This window comes from Cloeon dipterum, chromosome 2 (assembly GCF_949628265.1).
Source record: "Cloeon dipterum chromosome 2, ieCloDipt1.1, whole genome shotgun sequence".
In the NCBI taxonomy this organism is placed as follows: Eukaryota; Metazoa; Arthropoda; class Insecta; order Ephemeroptera; family Baetidae; genus Cloeon; species Cloeon dipterum.
This window is the reverse complement of record NC_088787.1, coordinates 34,913,507-34,928,660: the sequence shown is the minus strand read 5'-3', so window position 1 is coordinate 34,928,660 and position 15,154 is coordinate 34,913,507. Positions and strand designations below refer to the sequence as shown.

Below are 15,154 nucleotides of genomic sequence, written 5' to 3'. Positions count from 1 at the left end.
TCCTTTGATTGGCAGAGTCATAATACCCAACGGTATATCGATCATGCCAAAAGCACGCAGCAGGGTAGAAGATCGGATTGAGCGGCGTGCATGACGTGCGGTACCCTTCTAAATCTTCGTCACTATTAATGTACACCATGTCAGGCATCTTTCCGGTCGCGTGATTTGCGTTGGCGGAGCTAGCTTGGAGGTAAAACAGTTCCTTCGACCAAGGCCTTGACAATAATGACGAATCGTCGCTCAGAGGCACGCTGAATTTCTCAAATTGTATAAATATCTTTTCGGGGAGAATTCTTCGAATTCTTAAAGCTTCTCAAAATTTCAATAATGTCTTGTGTATGTCACCAAAAATATTTGATTCATTTTTTTTTTTTTTTTTTTTTTGCTCTTTTTATCCTTGTCCGTCCGAGGACCGGGAAGGGCGCGCACTGCACTAGCACGAATGCTGAAACCCGGGTCCCAATAACACCGCGAACGGATAACATGGGCGCACCAGGCCGCACAGGGACCCAGCCCACTGAAGGGCCACTTGCCTCTGCACCGAGGACTGCATTGAAACGCTAGACATTTGTCCCGTGAAGCCAAATCACGCATGCTGGAAAGGTGCAAACCAGCAAGTAGCGAGTCGGCGCCGGTGCGCCTCCCAGCCCGTCGAGCAATTTGAGCAATTCGAGTCACTAAACTAACCACTTTTTGCCATTTCTGACATTGGGTAGCCAGTATTAGATCTCCGAACTGCTCAAATACCTCACATTGCTTTGACACTCCTGAGAGTGCCTTAACAATGCGAGCCAACGGGCTGGTAAATTTTAGTCTTCAAGATCTTTTAAGAAATAGGAAAATTTATAAATCTGAATTTTAGTGCTCGGAATCTCGAATTCTTCAATTTTAATGGTTAGAACCCGAGAATTGGAAGTGCAAAACCCAGAAAATCCAGAGACGTAATTTTCAATCCTTTTAAAAAGTAAAAATCTAAAACAAAATACGACTTTGAAATTTTGGTAGGTTAAAAAAATGTTCTTTATCTTGTTCCTGGTAAGTAAACTATGCCGTAGCCGTATCTTCAGATGGACAGAATGAGTACCAAAAAATAAATTTTCTCCTACAAAAGTAAACAATTCTAAATATTTGCGCTGTAGCCAAAAAGAGCTAAAATTTTAGCTTGTTATAAACTTTTATTAGCGGAATTTGAAAATGCAAGCCTAGAGTGACTTAATAAAGTAGTTTTGATCTCTCTTTCACCGTATAAATCTTAAAAGATTGATTGAAAATTCAAGAATTAAATTTGAAATTTGAACAAAATGTAGAATTCAGCATCTACTACCCGTGACCTCATTCGTTTTTATTGATTTAACTATCGCAAAAAACAACTTAAGTCTTCATCGCTCCCACATGAACATTTGTGTTTTGTTTTGGAGTTAAATTTTAAGTAAATTTTGACCAAAATCTCGCTCGGAAATACTCTAAATCCCTTGAATAGTTATAATTATTACACTTCCGAATTCTCGGGAAAAGAACTCCATTACTTCTTGGAATTAGAAAATATATTCGAAATAGTTGAAAAGATCTATATTGATGCTTTAATTGAATTTATTTTTTAATAACACTAACTTAAAAGTGTCAAATGTTCTGATAGGGTCACAAAGAAGAAAGAAAGGGTAGCAATATTTTGTTACCCTTACATCTTCACCGTTGTCTAATTTACAGGCGAAGAGGCTTCTTCGATTGACAGAGTCATAATACCCAATGTTATAATCTTCACGCAAAAAGCATCCAGAGCAGGGTAGAAGATCGGATTGAGCGGCGTGAATAACGCTTTGTACCGCTCTAAAGCTTCATCACTATCAATGAACTCCATGTCAGGCATCTTATTTCCGGTCGTGTGATTTGCGTTTACGGAGCTTGGAGGTAAAAATTTTCCTTCGACCAAGGACTTGAATAGAATGACGAATCCTCGCTCAGAGGTAAGCTGAATTGCTCAAATTTTTGAAATATCTTAATAATTCACTGGAAGAATTCTTCGCGTTCTTAAAAGTTTCTCAAAATTTAAATGATGTAATTATAAATTAATTACTTAACAAGTGTCAAATATTCTGGTAGTTTTTTTGCAAGTTCTTGAGTTGGCTTATTTTGGGAATGATAAAAGTTCCTGTTACTCACAATCTTTTATTCTATTTCGAATCAAATGACAATCAACATTTCATCGCTGACAACTACTGCCTATATTTCTCGCTCCGCTTGGCATTACTCAGTGGTGGACTGGTCGACCGATCCGATTTAAATCTATTGCTGGATATCTCTAAACATAAGGATTTCAAAGTCTGAAGCCCGAATGATGAAGTTTTCAAGTGTAGGTACATAACAAATGCCATCTTCGCGCACCTATGACATAAAAATACGAGAATAAGTGTTTGAATTTCAATTTAATAAAAAAAATCCTACCTGTCCGATCGGATTGCTGTGCCCAAGTCTTATTCGGCCGAAATATCCATCTTCTTCATACTTGTCCGTAACGGCACGAAAGGCGCGATCACTCTCGATATCACCATGTTCGTATTGTTTCCACTCCAATTCGTTTTCTGCGTCACAAAGAAGATAGAAAGGGTAGCCATCTACTGCCAACATTGCATCTTCACCGAAGTCTAATGTAAAGGCGAATAAGCTTCTTCGATTGGCAGAATCATAATACCCATTGTTATATTGTCCATTAAAATAGCTCAGAGCAGGGTAGAGGATCGGATTGAGTGGCGTGTGTGACGCGAGGTACCTCTCTAAAACTTCTTCACTATCAATATACATCCAATAAAGAGACATCTCTTTGGTCGTGGGATTTGGAGATAGCAGATAAGACAGATTCTTCGACCAAGGCCTTGAATAGAATGACGAATCGTCACTCAGAGGCACGCTGAATTGCTCAAATTGTATAAATTTCTTACTGATTTTCGGGAAGAATTCATCAAATTCTTAATTCTTCTCGTAATTTCAACAATTTTTCGTGGAATTCACGAACAGTCTAGAACTTGATTTTGTATGAATTAAAATTAAAAAAATGTACTCGATCGTAGCTAAAGTTCTCGGTTATTATTATTTAATCCAAAATTCGAGTTCTCTATCAGAAGAAGTGTTTTAATGAAAATTAAGGAATAAAAACGTTCCAAATGTAAAACTCAGCATCTACTACTGGTGACCTCAATTAATTTAATTTATTTAACTACTGCAAAAAACAAAACACTATACTTTTTAAGTCTTCATCGCTCCCAAATGAACATTCACCTTGACATTTTATAGGATTTGGATTTAAATAACGTTTCTTCTGACCAAAATCTCGTTCGGAAAAACTCTGAATCCCTCGAAAAGTTTTTTTTTATTTCTGCATTCTCGGGAAAAGTACAAGGAAATCTCCAGTACCTCTCGGACGGAATTTGAAAAATTTATTCGCATTCACAATACTTGAAAAATCAACTTGACGATGTATAAATTGAATATGCTTTTTTTATGAATTAATAACTTAAAAAGTTCTGATAGTTTTTTCATCTACTTGAGTTGGCTTCTTTTGGGAATGACAAAAGTCTTTCTTTGTCACAAAAAATTGTATATTTCGTATAAAATCAATACATAGATGGCATATCATCGCTGACAACTGCCATTTTTCTCGGTCTAGGTGCTTTTGAGTTGGCTTAATTTGGGAATAATAAAAGTCATTCTTTGTCATAGAGATATTGTATTGTATATTTCGTATCAAATCATATTACATAGCAAGCATTTCATCGCTGACAACTGCCTTTGTTTTTCGCTCTACTTGGCAATATTCAGACAGTGGCGGACTGGTCAATCGATTTCTGGAGCATCAGGATTTCAAAATCTAGTACCCGAATGACGCCGTTTTCAAGTGTAGGTACATAACAAATGCCATCTTCACACACCTATAACAATAAGACATAAAAATATTAATGACTTTTCAGTTACGATTTCATGTAAATTTCTTACCTGTCCGATCAGATTGCTATTCCCAATTGTTACTCGGCCGAAATATTTTTTAAGGTTTCCATTTTTGTCCCCATATACGGGACAGGCGCGTTTACTCTCCAAATCACCTTGTTGGTATTGTTTCCACTCCAATACGTTCTCTGGGTCACAAAGAAGAGAGAAAGGGTAGCAATATTTTGTCACCCTTATATCTTCACCGTTGTCTAATTTACAGGCGAAGAGGCTTCTTCGATGGACAGAGTCATAATACCCAATGTGATATTCTTCACGCAAAAAGCATCCAGCAGGGTAGAAGATCGGATTGAGCGGCGTGAATAACTCTTTGTACCGCTCTAAAGCTTCATCACTATCAATGAACTCCATGTCAGGCATCTTATTTCCGGTCGTGTGATTTGCGTTTTCGGAGCTTGGAGGTAAAAAAAATGTTCCTTCGACCAAGGACTTGAATAGAATGACGAATCCTCGCTCAGAGGTAAGCTGGGAATTGCTCAAATTTTTGAAATATCTTAATAATTCACTGGAAGAATTCTTCGCGTTCTTAAAAGTTTCTCAAAATTTTAATGATGTAATTATAAATTATTTACTTAAAAAGTGTCAAATATTCTGGTAGTTTTTTGCAAGTTCTTGAGTTGGCTTATTTTGGGAATGAAAAAAGTTCCTGTTTCTCACAATCTTTTATTCTATTTCGTATAAAATCAAAATTTCGTATCAAATCAAAATCAACATTTCATCGCTGACAACTGCCTTTATTTCTCGCTCCGCTTGGCATTACTCAGTGGCGGACTGATCGATCGTTTCAATTAAAAACTATTGCTGAACATCTCTGTACACAAGGATTTCAAAGTCTGAAGCGCGGATGACGCCGTTTTCAAGTGTAGGTACATAACAAATGCCATCTTCGCACACCTAGCAATAAAAGACAGAAAAATATTAGTGACTTTTTCAGTTAAGATTTAATGTAAAAATTTCTTACCTTTCCGATGAGATTGCTGCCCCCAATCGCTACTCGGCCGAAAAATATTCTATTGTTATTATTTCCGCTCCCATGTATACGACAGGCACTCTTCAAATCACCACGTTGGTATTGTTTCCACTCCAATTCGTTTTTTTCGTCACGAAAAACATAGAAAGGGTAGCAATAATTTGTTACCCTTACATCTTCACCGTTGACTAATTTACAGGCGAAGAGGCTTCTTCGATGGACAGAGTCATAATACCCAAGGGTACTTTTTTCATGCAAAAAGCATCCAGCAGGGTAGAAGATCGGATTGAGAGGCGGGTATAACGCTTTGAACCGCTCGAAATCTTCATCACTCTTAATGAACACCATGTCAGGCATCTTTCCGGTCGTGTGATATGCGTTTGCGGAGCTTGGAGGTAAAACTGTTCCTTCAACCAAGGACGTGAATAGAATGACGAATCCTCGCTCAGAGGTACGCTGAATTGCTCAAATTTTTGAAATGTCTTAATAATTCACTGGAAGAATTCTTCGCGTTCTTAAAAGTTTCTCAAAATTTAAATGATGTTTGTTGTGTATGTGACATAAAATATCATAGATTCTTTTATTGTCTTCTAGAACCTACTGACAATAGAAAACCGCATTGGATGGTTTGAAAACTGTAATAAATAATACCGTCGAGAATATTTAAATAATTATACACACTAAAAATAACAGAAAGTGAAATAATCCTGCTACAATATTCCCTTCAACTTTTTTTTCATAACTATCATGAAAGATTTCGTGGATTGAGAAATATATATCTATCAAAAATGCTTTCGCATTCGGGGCAGCGGAGAACAGATCCGTGCGACGCGCAGATATGGCGTCCGGTGGAGTATGGTGCGAAAAAACGGTGATGTGAAAATACGTCGAAAAGAAGCAAGTTTTCGTCAATATAGTGACCTATAATTTGCATTTTTTTGTACTAATTGAGTCTTTTTTATCGTAAAAACACTCGTGCGGCAATCCAAAGTTCCAAAAAGAGCTTTTTGTTTCCCGCATTCATGCGCCATCTTGTGTCTGCGCAGTGGGAACCAACTTTATCGCACATCTGAACCCCGCTGATTCGGGGTAATATTTTGGCTAAACAATTTTTTCCAAAATCAGACCATCTCGAGAGAAGAGCATGGAATTAATTGAACCAGCACGTGGAAATTTAATTTACAAAACGTCAGTTGAAATTTAATACACATATATAATAAAATTAACAACCCAAATAGCCAGCCAAAGCCAAGCTCCCTCTATTATCACAATTCCCATGCGACAATTGCCACGAGGGTAGAGAGCCTGCTCCAGCCACAATATGGCGTTTCAAGGAAGGTCATCGCCCTCTAGAGTTAACTATATGCCGTAGTTCCGTATCCTTTGCTGGACAAAATGGGTACCATACATTAAATTTTCTTCAAATAAAAAAAATTCTTCTTCACTCGCATTATGTGCAGCCATCTTGACATTTTAATGGTTGTCAAATGAACTATAATGTTACTTTTGACCAAAATCTCATTCCGAAAATCTCTGGAATCTTGGAGTACAAGAAAATCTCCAATACTTCAAGGTATGTAATAATGTGTTCGAAATATACCAAAAATTCTATAGCGATTTATAAAGTTAATTCTATATTTCTTTATAAATTGATTACTTGAAAAGTGTCTAATATTCTGGTAGTTTTTTGCAAGTTCTTGAGTTGGCTTCTTTTGGGAATGATAAAAAAGTTCCTGTTTCTCACAATCTTTTATTCTATTTCGTATCAAATCACAATCAACATTTCAACGCTGACAACTGCTTTTATTTCTTGCTCCGCTTGGCATTACTCAGTGGCGGACTAATCGATCGATTCAATTAAATGCTATTGCTCGACATCATTTTTGAACACAAGGATTTCAAAGTCTGAAACCCGAATGACGCCGTTTTCAAGTGTAGGTACATAACAAATGCCATCTTCGCACACCTAACAATAAGACATAAAAATATTAATGACTTTTTCAGTTAAGGTTTAATGTAAAAATTTCTTACCTGTCCGATGAGATTGCTGCCCCCAATCGCTACTCGGCCGAAAAATATTCTATCGCTATTATTTCTGTCCCCATTTATAGGACAGGCACACAGGTTCAAATCACCACGTTGGTATGGTTTCCAATCCAATTCGTTTTTTTCGTCACAAAGAACATAAAAAGGGTAGCAATATTTTGTTACCCTTACATCTTCACCGTTGACTAATTTACAGGCGAAGAGGCTTCTTCGATTGGCAGAGTCATAATACCCAAGGGTATTTTTTTCATGCAAAACGCATCCAGCAGGGTAGAAGATCGGATTGAGCGGCGGGTATAAAACTTTGTACCGCTCTAATTCTTCATCACTCTTAATGCACACCATGTCAGGCATCTTTCCGGTCGTGTGATTTGCGTTTGCGGAGCTTGGGGGTAAAACTGTTCCTTCGACCAAGGACTTGAATAGAATGACGAATCCTCGCTTAGAGGTACGCTGAATTGCTCAAATTTTTGAAATATCTTTTGGAGGGGAATTCATCGAATTCTTACAACCCATCTCATCGCCCTCTTGAGTAAACTAAGTCGTTTTTTCGCATCCTTTGCTGGACAGGATGGGTACCGCATAAATTAAATTTTCTTCAACTAAAAGCGATACTTACTAAATACATATTTGGCGCAAACAGCTACAGAAGTTTTTAACTGTTAAAGTCTTCTTAACTCCTTATGAACACCCTTCTTAACATTTGAATGGTTGTCAAATTAAGTAATGATATAATTTTAACTAATATCTCATTCCGAAATACTCTGAATTCCTCGAAAATCTCTGAAATCTTGGAGTACAAGAAAATCTCCATTACTTAGGAATTGAAAATTGTTTTGAAAACATTTATGGAATTCAGTATGGCTCTGAAATTTTCCTTGGTGTTCGTTAAAACTTGTTTTGGCCGTCTCAAGTTATAAATTGACGCTAAGCTAATTCTTTTCATTTTTTTCCATTCAATTTAAATCGAATTAGAGGAATCTTATCCATATCAATAAAAATACCATGAATTGTGTTATGTTGTGTATGTTTTTTATTGATTGGTGGTAAAAATAAAATCATTTGTGGCCTTCCCTTTTATTTTGTGCTAGAATAATTTACAAAATCTCGAAATATACATATACATGTGATATATTTGACCATTAGTAATTAGTTGTTTCTTTCTCCACCAAGATATAATATGTGTTCGTCGTGTAAACCTTTTTTGATCCAACACGCTAATTACGGAACAGACACGTCGATGAACCTGCGCACATGTAAAGACAAAAAATTAATAATTAAAACTTAGAAACAAAGAAAAGCTCACCTGACCATACAGCTTGACGTTTCTTCTAGAAAAGAATCTTCCTAAGTACAAAGGTTCGTTTTTGTTCGTCTTCCCAACTTGATGGGCATTTTTGGGCAGAGGTGTATATTCGATTGGTAAAACTGATATTCAAAGTGTTTATCAAAGTCCTCCAGATCCAGCACTTGAAACTCGTCTTTTATTACCACTGCTTTTCCTTCGTAAACAAACATGACGGTTCTTTCATCCCAATCGACGGTGCCGGGAAGGATATTTGCAATATCTTGCAATCTTGCAATCAAAGTTTTGTTCTTGAATACATGGTCGAGTTCCAAATCAAGCATTCCGCCGCGACGTATATTTAACCAGAGAGCCATGGTTGGTTGAATGCTGTAATGGGACTGCGTAGAATTTGCCCGTTTGTCTGAGAGTATATTTTTGCTCGAAATTCTTCTGATTGTTAAGGGGGGTGAACAAAGGGAAGATTTTACCCCCCAGAATATCCATGAAAGTACCTGAACGAACTGTAGAAATTTAGAGTATCTTAATATTTTTTTTTGTTATTTCTTTTATCTTACTCTCAATTTTTTTGAAGAAATTGAAGACGCAACAGCCATTATTGAATAGTTTTTATGTTTCTGATTTCTCGGGAAAAGTGCAAGAAGATCTCCATTTCTTTTTCTCGGAATTCGAAAAATGTCTCGAAATACTTGATAAATTCTATAAAGATCCGATGTATATCAATTTAATTCATGTGTTTTGTTCTTAATTATTATTATCTTAAATAAAAGTGTCAAATAATGTTCTAGTGGCTCTATGCAAGTTCCTGTTAACTTCTTGCTTTGCTATGCCTTCGGCTCTTCTTCTTAGGCCAATAGCCAGTGACTAAAAGGTCTCTTTTTTCGCCCAATTCCTCTTAACTAGGGAGCCTCGTAGAACACAAACACGCTCCATTCCTAGTCAGCCATTACTCACTTTATTCAGGGGTGTGTCCCAACAAACGAAAGTGGCGCCAGCGCGCGAACAACAAAGTGTTCATCAATTAGAGACATATCAGTTCCTAAGTTGGCTTTTTTGGAAATCATAAAAGCAATTCTTTTTCACAAGCATGTATATATATTTTGTATGAAATCGATACAAAGATAGATAGCATTTCATGGCTGACAATTTGTTTTCTCTCTCTCTTAGGAAATAAATATTCATTTGCAGACTGGTCGATCGATTCGATTCAAGGCTATTGCCGAACATCTCTAAACATAAGGATTTCAAAATCCGTAATCCGAATGACTCCGTTAAGAAGTGTAGGCATATAACAAATTCCATCTTCACACACCTATTAAGACATTAAAATATTAACTGTCAATTTATTAATGGAAAATTCTTACCTGGCCAATCGGATATTTGTTCCCAAGTCTTAGTCGGCCGAAATATACATGTTTTCCATTTCTGTGCGTGGCTAGACGTAAAAGGCGTGAGCCTTCGTCAAATCACCATGTTGGAATTGTTTCCACTCCAATAAATTTTCTCGGTCACAAAGAAGAAGGAAAGGGAAGTTACATATTTTCACTCTTTCATCTTCACCGCTGTCTAATTTATTGGCGAAGAGGCCTCTTTGATTCTCAGAGTCATAATACCCATTGATAAATTGTGTATCCCAAAAGATTGAAGCAGGGTAGAAGATCGGATTGAGCGGCGTGTTTAGCGCTTGGTACCTCTCTAAGGTCTCTTCACTATCAATGAACATCCACGAAATCATCTTTCCGTTCGTGGGTTTTTCTAGCTTCGAGATCGAGGTGAAACTTTCTTCGACCAACGACTTAAATAGAATGACGAATCGTCGCTCAGAGGCACGCTGAATTGCTCAAATTCTATAAATATCTTAACAATTTTCAGGAAGAATTTTTCGCATTCCTTAATAAGCTTCTCAAAATTTCGTGTATGCGTATATACGTGATTTCATAGTCTTCTAGAACTTAACAGAAAATAGGAAATTGCTTTGGTTAGTTTTGAAAATTAATATTATGACTATATAGGGACTAAAAATTATTAAAATTTTATTTTGGTATTGAATTGTAAAAACGTGTTAGACATTGTGCCCTTCTAAATAGATAAACTCTTTAATTAATTCATTTTAAAATCGAGTTTGTAAGTCAAAATCTTTTGCTTCAATTGTCTTTGAAATTCTTATAATACCTAAATCAAAGAGAGAGATTCCATTTGAAGCTACATTTTCTGGATTCAGAAGATTCCTCTGGCTAATCTATGTCTGGAATTTTCTTCCAAAAAAATCCGAGTTGTTGACATGCCAACCATCGCGACACTGCTTGACACCACACAGCGCCCGAAAAATTTTCGGAAAATAGTTTTGAAAATATTTATGGAATTCAGTATGGCTCTGAAATTTTCCTTGGTGTTCGTTAAAACTTGTTTTTGCCGTCTCAAGTTATAAATTGACGCTAAGTAAAACATGTCCTAAACCCTAGGGCTTATTCTATTCATTTTTTCCATTCAATTTAAATCGAATTAGAGGAACCTTATCCATATCAATAAAAATACCAAGAATTGATTGGTGGTAAAAATAAAATCATTATTGCCTGTCCCTTTATTTTGTGCTAGAATAATTTACAAAATCTCGAAATATATACGTAATATATTTGACCATTATTAATTAGTTGTTTCTTTCTCCACCAAGATATAATATGAATTCGTCGTGTAAACCGTTTGATCCAACACGTTTATTACGGAACAGACATGTCGATGAACCTGCGCAAATGTTGATACAGTCCTAATTATCATGTTGGTATCTATCTTTATATATTGTCATGTTGGTAAAACCGTTTTTACAATAAACCAGATTACTTCCCAAGCCCAAGCTAACCGGGTGTCTTTCACTAACCCTCTCTCACCCAAAGGCGGCCAAGGGCCGCGGGGCCGGCCGTGGGCCGCCCCATGTAATGCCTACTCGACCACCGACGGCCCGCAGTCATATCAAATGTAAAGACAAAAAATTAATAATTAAAACTTAAAATACAAGGAAAAGCTCACCTGACCATACAGCTCGACGTTTCTTTCAGAATGGAATCTTGCAAAGTACAAAGGTTCCTTTTCCTTCGTCCGTCCAACCTGATGGGCATTTTTGGGCAGAGGTGTATTCGATTCGTGAAACTGATATTCAAAGTGTTTATCGAAGTCCTCATCCACATACAGCACTTGAAACTCGTCTTTTACTACCACTTTTCCTTCGTAAACAAACATGCCGGTTCTTTCATCCCAATCGACGGTGCCGGGAAGGAGATTTCCTTCGTGCCAAGCTCTTGCAATCAAAGTTTCGTGCTTGAATACATTGTCGAGTTCCAAATCAAGCGTTCCGCCGCGACGTACATTTAACCAGAGAGCCATGGTTGGTTGAATGCCGTAATGGGACTGCGTAGAATTTACCCGTTTTGCTGACAGTATATAGTTTTGTTCGAAATTCTTAGGATTATTAAGGGGGGCTAACAAAGGCGGGAAGATTCCCCCCCCCCCTCAGAATATCCATGAAAGTACCTGAGCGAACTGTACAAATTTAGAGCGTCTTAATAATTTATATTTTGTTATTTCTTTTATCTTACTCTCAAATTTTTTTGAAGAAATTCAAAAATTAAATTTGCTCCAAATGTAAAATGCAACAGCCATCGAATAGTTTTTATGTTTCTGACTTCTCGGGAATAGTACAAGTAAATCTCCATTACTTTTTTCCTCGGAATTCGAAAAATATCTCGAAATATATACTTGAAAAAATCTATGAAGATCTGATGTATCAATTTAATTCATGTTTATTGTTCTTCATTAAGATCTTAAATAAAAGTGTCAAATAATGTTCTAGTATAGCTTTATTCAATTAAGTTCCTAAGTTTTTTTTTGAATCATAAAAGGCATTCCTTTTCACATAATACATTTATTGTATCTTTCAAATAAAAACATATACATAGAAGAATTTCATTGCTGACAATAATTACCTTCATTTAGTTAGCTATATTCTTGTGCGGATCTCGTTTCAATTAAAAACTATTGCTGAACATCTCTGTACACAAGGATTTCAAAATCTGAAATCCGAATGACGCCGGAGTGATGTGTAGGTATATAACAAATGCCATCTTCACACACCTAATTCATTAAAAAATTGATTATTCAGTGTGAATTTAATTTAAAATTGTTACCTGTCCGATTGGATTGCTATTCGCAAGTCTTATTCGGCCGAAATATACATGGGCATCATTTTTGGGCATACGATAGACGCGATTACTCATCAAATCCCCTGGTTGGTACTGTCTCCACTCCAATAAATTTTCTTGGTCGCAAAGAAGAAGGAAACCGTAGCGATATAATGGTATCGTTACATCTTCCCCGCTGTCATATTTATAGGCGAAGAGGCTTCTTCGATTGGCAGAGTCATGATATCCACAAATGAATTGTGTACCCGAAAGGAGTGCAGCAGGGTACAGGATCGGATTGAGCGGCGTGTTATCTTCTTTGTACTTCTTTAAGGCTTCTTCACAATCAATTATATCCCAAGTAACAGGCATCTTTTCGGTCGTGTGATTTGCGTTTGCGGAGCTTTGGGGCATAACTGTTTCTTCGACGAAGCAGGCGATGAATAGAATGAATCGTCGCTCAGAGGTATGCTGAATTGCTCAAATTGTATAGATATCTTTTCGGGAAGAATTCGTCGCTCGCATTCCTAAAGCTTCTCAAATTTTCAATAATGTTTCGTGCATGTCACGAAATTTCATAGATTCTTCTTCCATGTTCTACTATAGAACTGTCAGAAAATAGGAAACATATTTGGTTGGTTTTTGAAAATTAATATTGATAATAGGGGCTATTAGTTAGAATTTTTATATTTAGGTACCGAATTGGAAATGTGTAACAGCTTTCAAATTTAAAATTTTAACTCCATATATTTATTACACACTGCTGTGACAATGATATTAAAGACCAACAAGTTCCTGACTTCACGAATCCATTCTTGAGGGTCGAATTTGGTTGTGTGGATGTTTTTTCGACCAAAAAGTGCAGCGCGACGTGCGTAGCGCAAGCAGAACTTTTTTCCCGCCAAAATAATAAGGATGCGAGAACTGCGCAAGCGTCAGAGCTGGCTGGATCCTACAAAGAATTCATTCGAACCAGCTCTCACGCATGCGCACTTCTCGCATTTATTTTGTTTTGGCGGGAAAAAAGTTCGCACGTCTTACTGGACCTTTTGGTCGGAAAAATAACCACTGTACCTAATTTGACCCTCAAGAATCGATTGGTGCGTTAATTCCAGTGTTCCAGAAAATTTTTTTCGATGGTTTGAAATATAATTTGAAATTTTAGAAAACTTTTTGCCTTATTTGATCCAGTCTTTAAGTTTTTTCTCAAAATATCGCGTTCAATTCCAGTTTGCTATATGAGATTGGTTCCTTCCTAATAGATAAAATGTTTAATGTATGTATTCACACTAAATTCGAGTTTTTAAATAATCTTTTGCTTCAAATATCTTTCGAATTCTTAATACCTTAATTCAAAGAGAGATTCCCCGCGCCTTGAGATTCTATCTGAAGCCAAATTTTCTGGATTCAAAAGATTCCTTTGGCTAATGAATGTTAGGAATTTTCTCATCTCTAGTAAAATAGCTTCGCCTTCCAAGAAATCCGAGTTGTTGACGTGCCAGCCATCGATTGTAGCGTCACTATATGAGTAAGACACTGCTTGACGCAAGACAACGACCGGAAACATGGCTTATTTTCAACGCGTTAATAACATTCAGAGTGTGCACCAATACATCACATTACCACCCGAACTCACTGTCAACCATCCAGTCTTCGTTCCTGCCAGATATTTACACAACGGACGCTATCTCATAGGGCACTTTGATCATTTCTCCCAAATCGGCTACTTCCTTCACAAGAATGAAGCCAAAGAAAATGTGGTGATCATGATAACAAACTTTGGATTCGACCTTCTTGTTGGAAGAGACAATACAGAGTGGAGATCGCATCAATTAGGAAATGAGCTCAACTTTTCGGATGCTTTCGTGGCAGATCCACTTGCCCAAGAAGACGATTTGTTCTACTATGGGAGATGCTTTATAAATAACAGAATCTTTCCAGGGATGGTATGATTGAAATATTCTTTTCACTGCGATTGTTGCATAAAAAATTGTATTTGAGATCGGGACCAATGGACGCTTTCATGGACTTTTTTATGATTCTGCGGGCCCCAGTCAACACGAGCAAAAAGAGATTCAGATTTTGGTACATAAAAAACCTAACTATAGTGCAGAAGAATAAATTATGGACGAACGACTTGGTGACATTAGTGTCCTTGCATGCAGTAAATCACTAAAACAAAATGACGCACTTGTCTTTTTATACACATTTTATATTGTAATTTTTACACGAAATAAAAATGGAACCATATATACATTTATGACAACTAAAGCTTAATATCATTTACAAATTTACTTTATCCAAAATACTATAAAAAAATATAAAACTCATATTTTTTGCCGTCTCAAGTAAAAAATAGTAAAAGACATGTTCAATTTAGGGATTGAAAACAATTAAGTAATTAGTGCAAAATATATTGGCACAAAAACTCGATAGTGAGATATATATAAATGAAGATTTTATATATACTTTGAAGGGCACAACCTTCATAACAAACTGAATGCGACATCATGTCTAGGGAAAACGTAAAAATTCAACATATATGGCAAAGAGTTTTGATAGTCTTGGATGTTAAAATTAACATTCTACGTCAGATTTGAGTTCAATATCAGAAGATCTGTACGTAGCCGAGCGTTTTTCCCATCCTGTCAATTCCAATTC

At 36.6% G+C, this 15,154-nt stretch overlaps 1 protein-coding gene across 1 annotated transcript in view; it reads left to right on the top strand.

Annotated features, from left to right (window-relative positions):
* wry (weary) overlaps positions 1-15,154 on the top strand; it is a 372,986-nt gene that overhangs the window by 179,905 nt on the left and 177,927 nt on the right. The gene's annotated exons all lie outside the window — the stretch shown is intronic.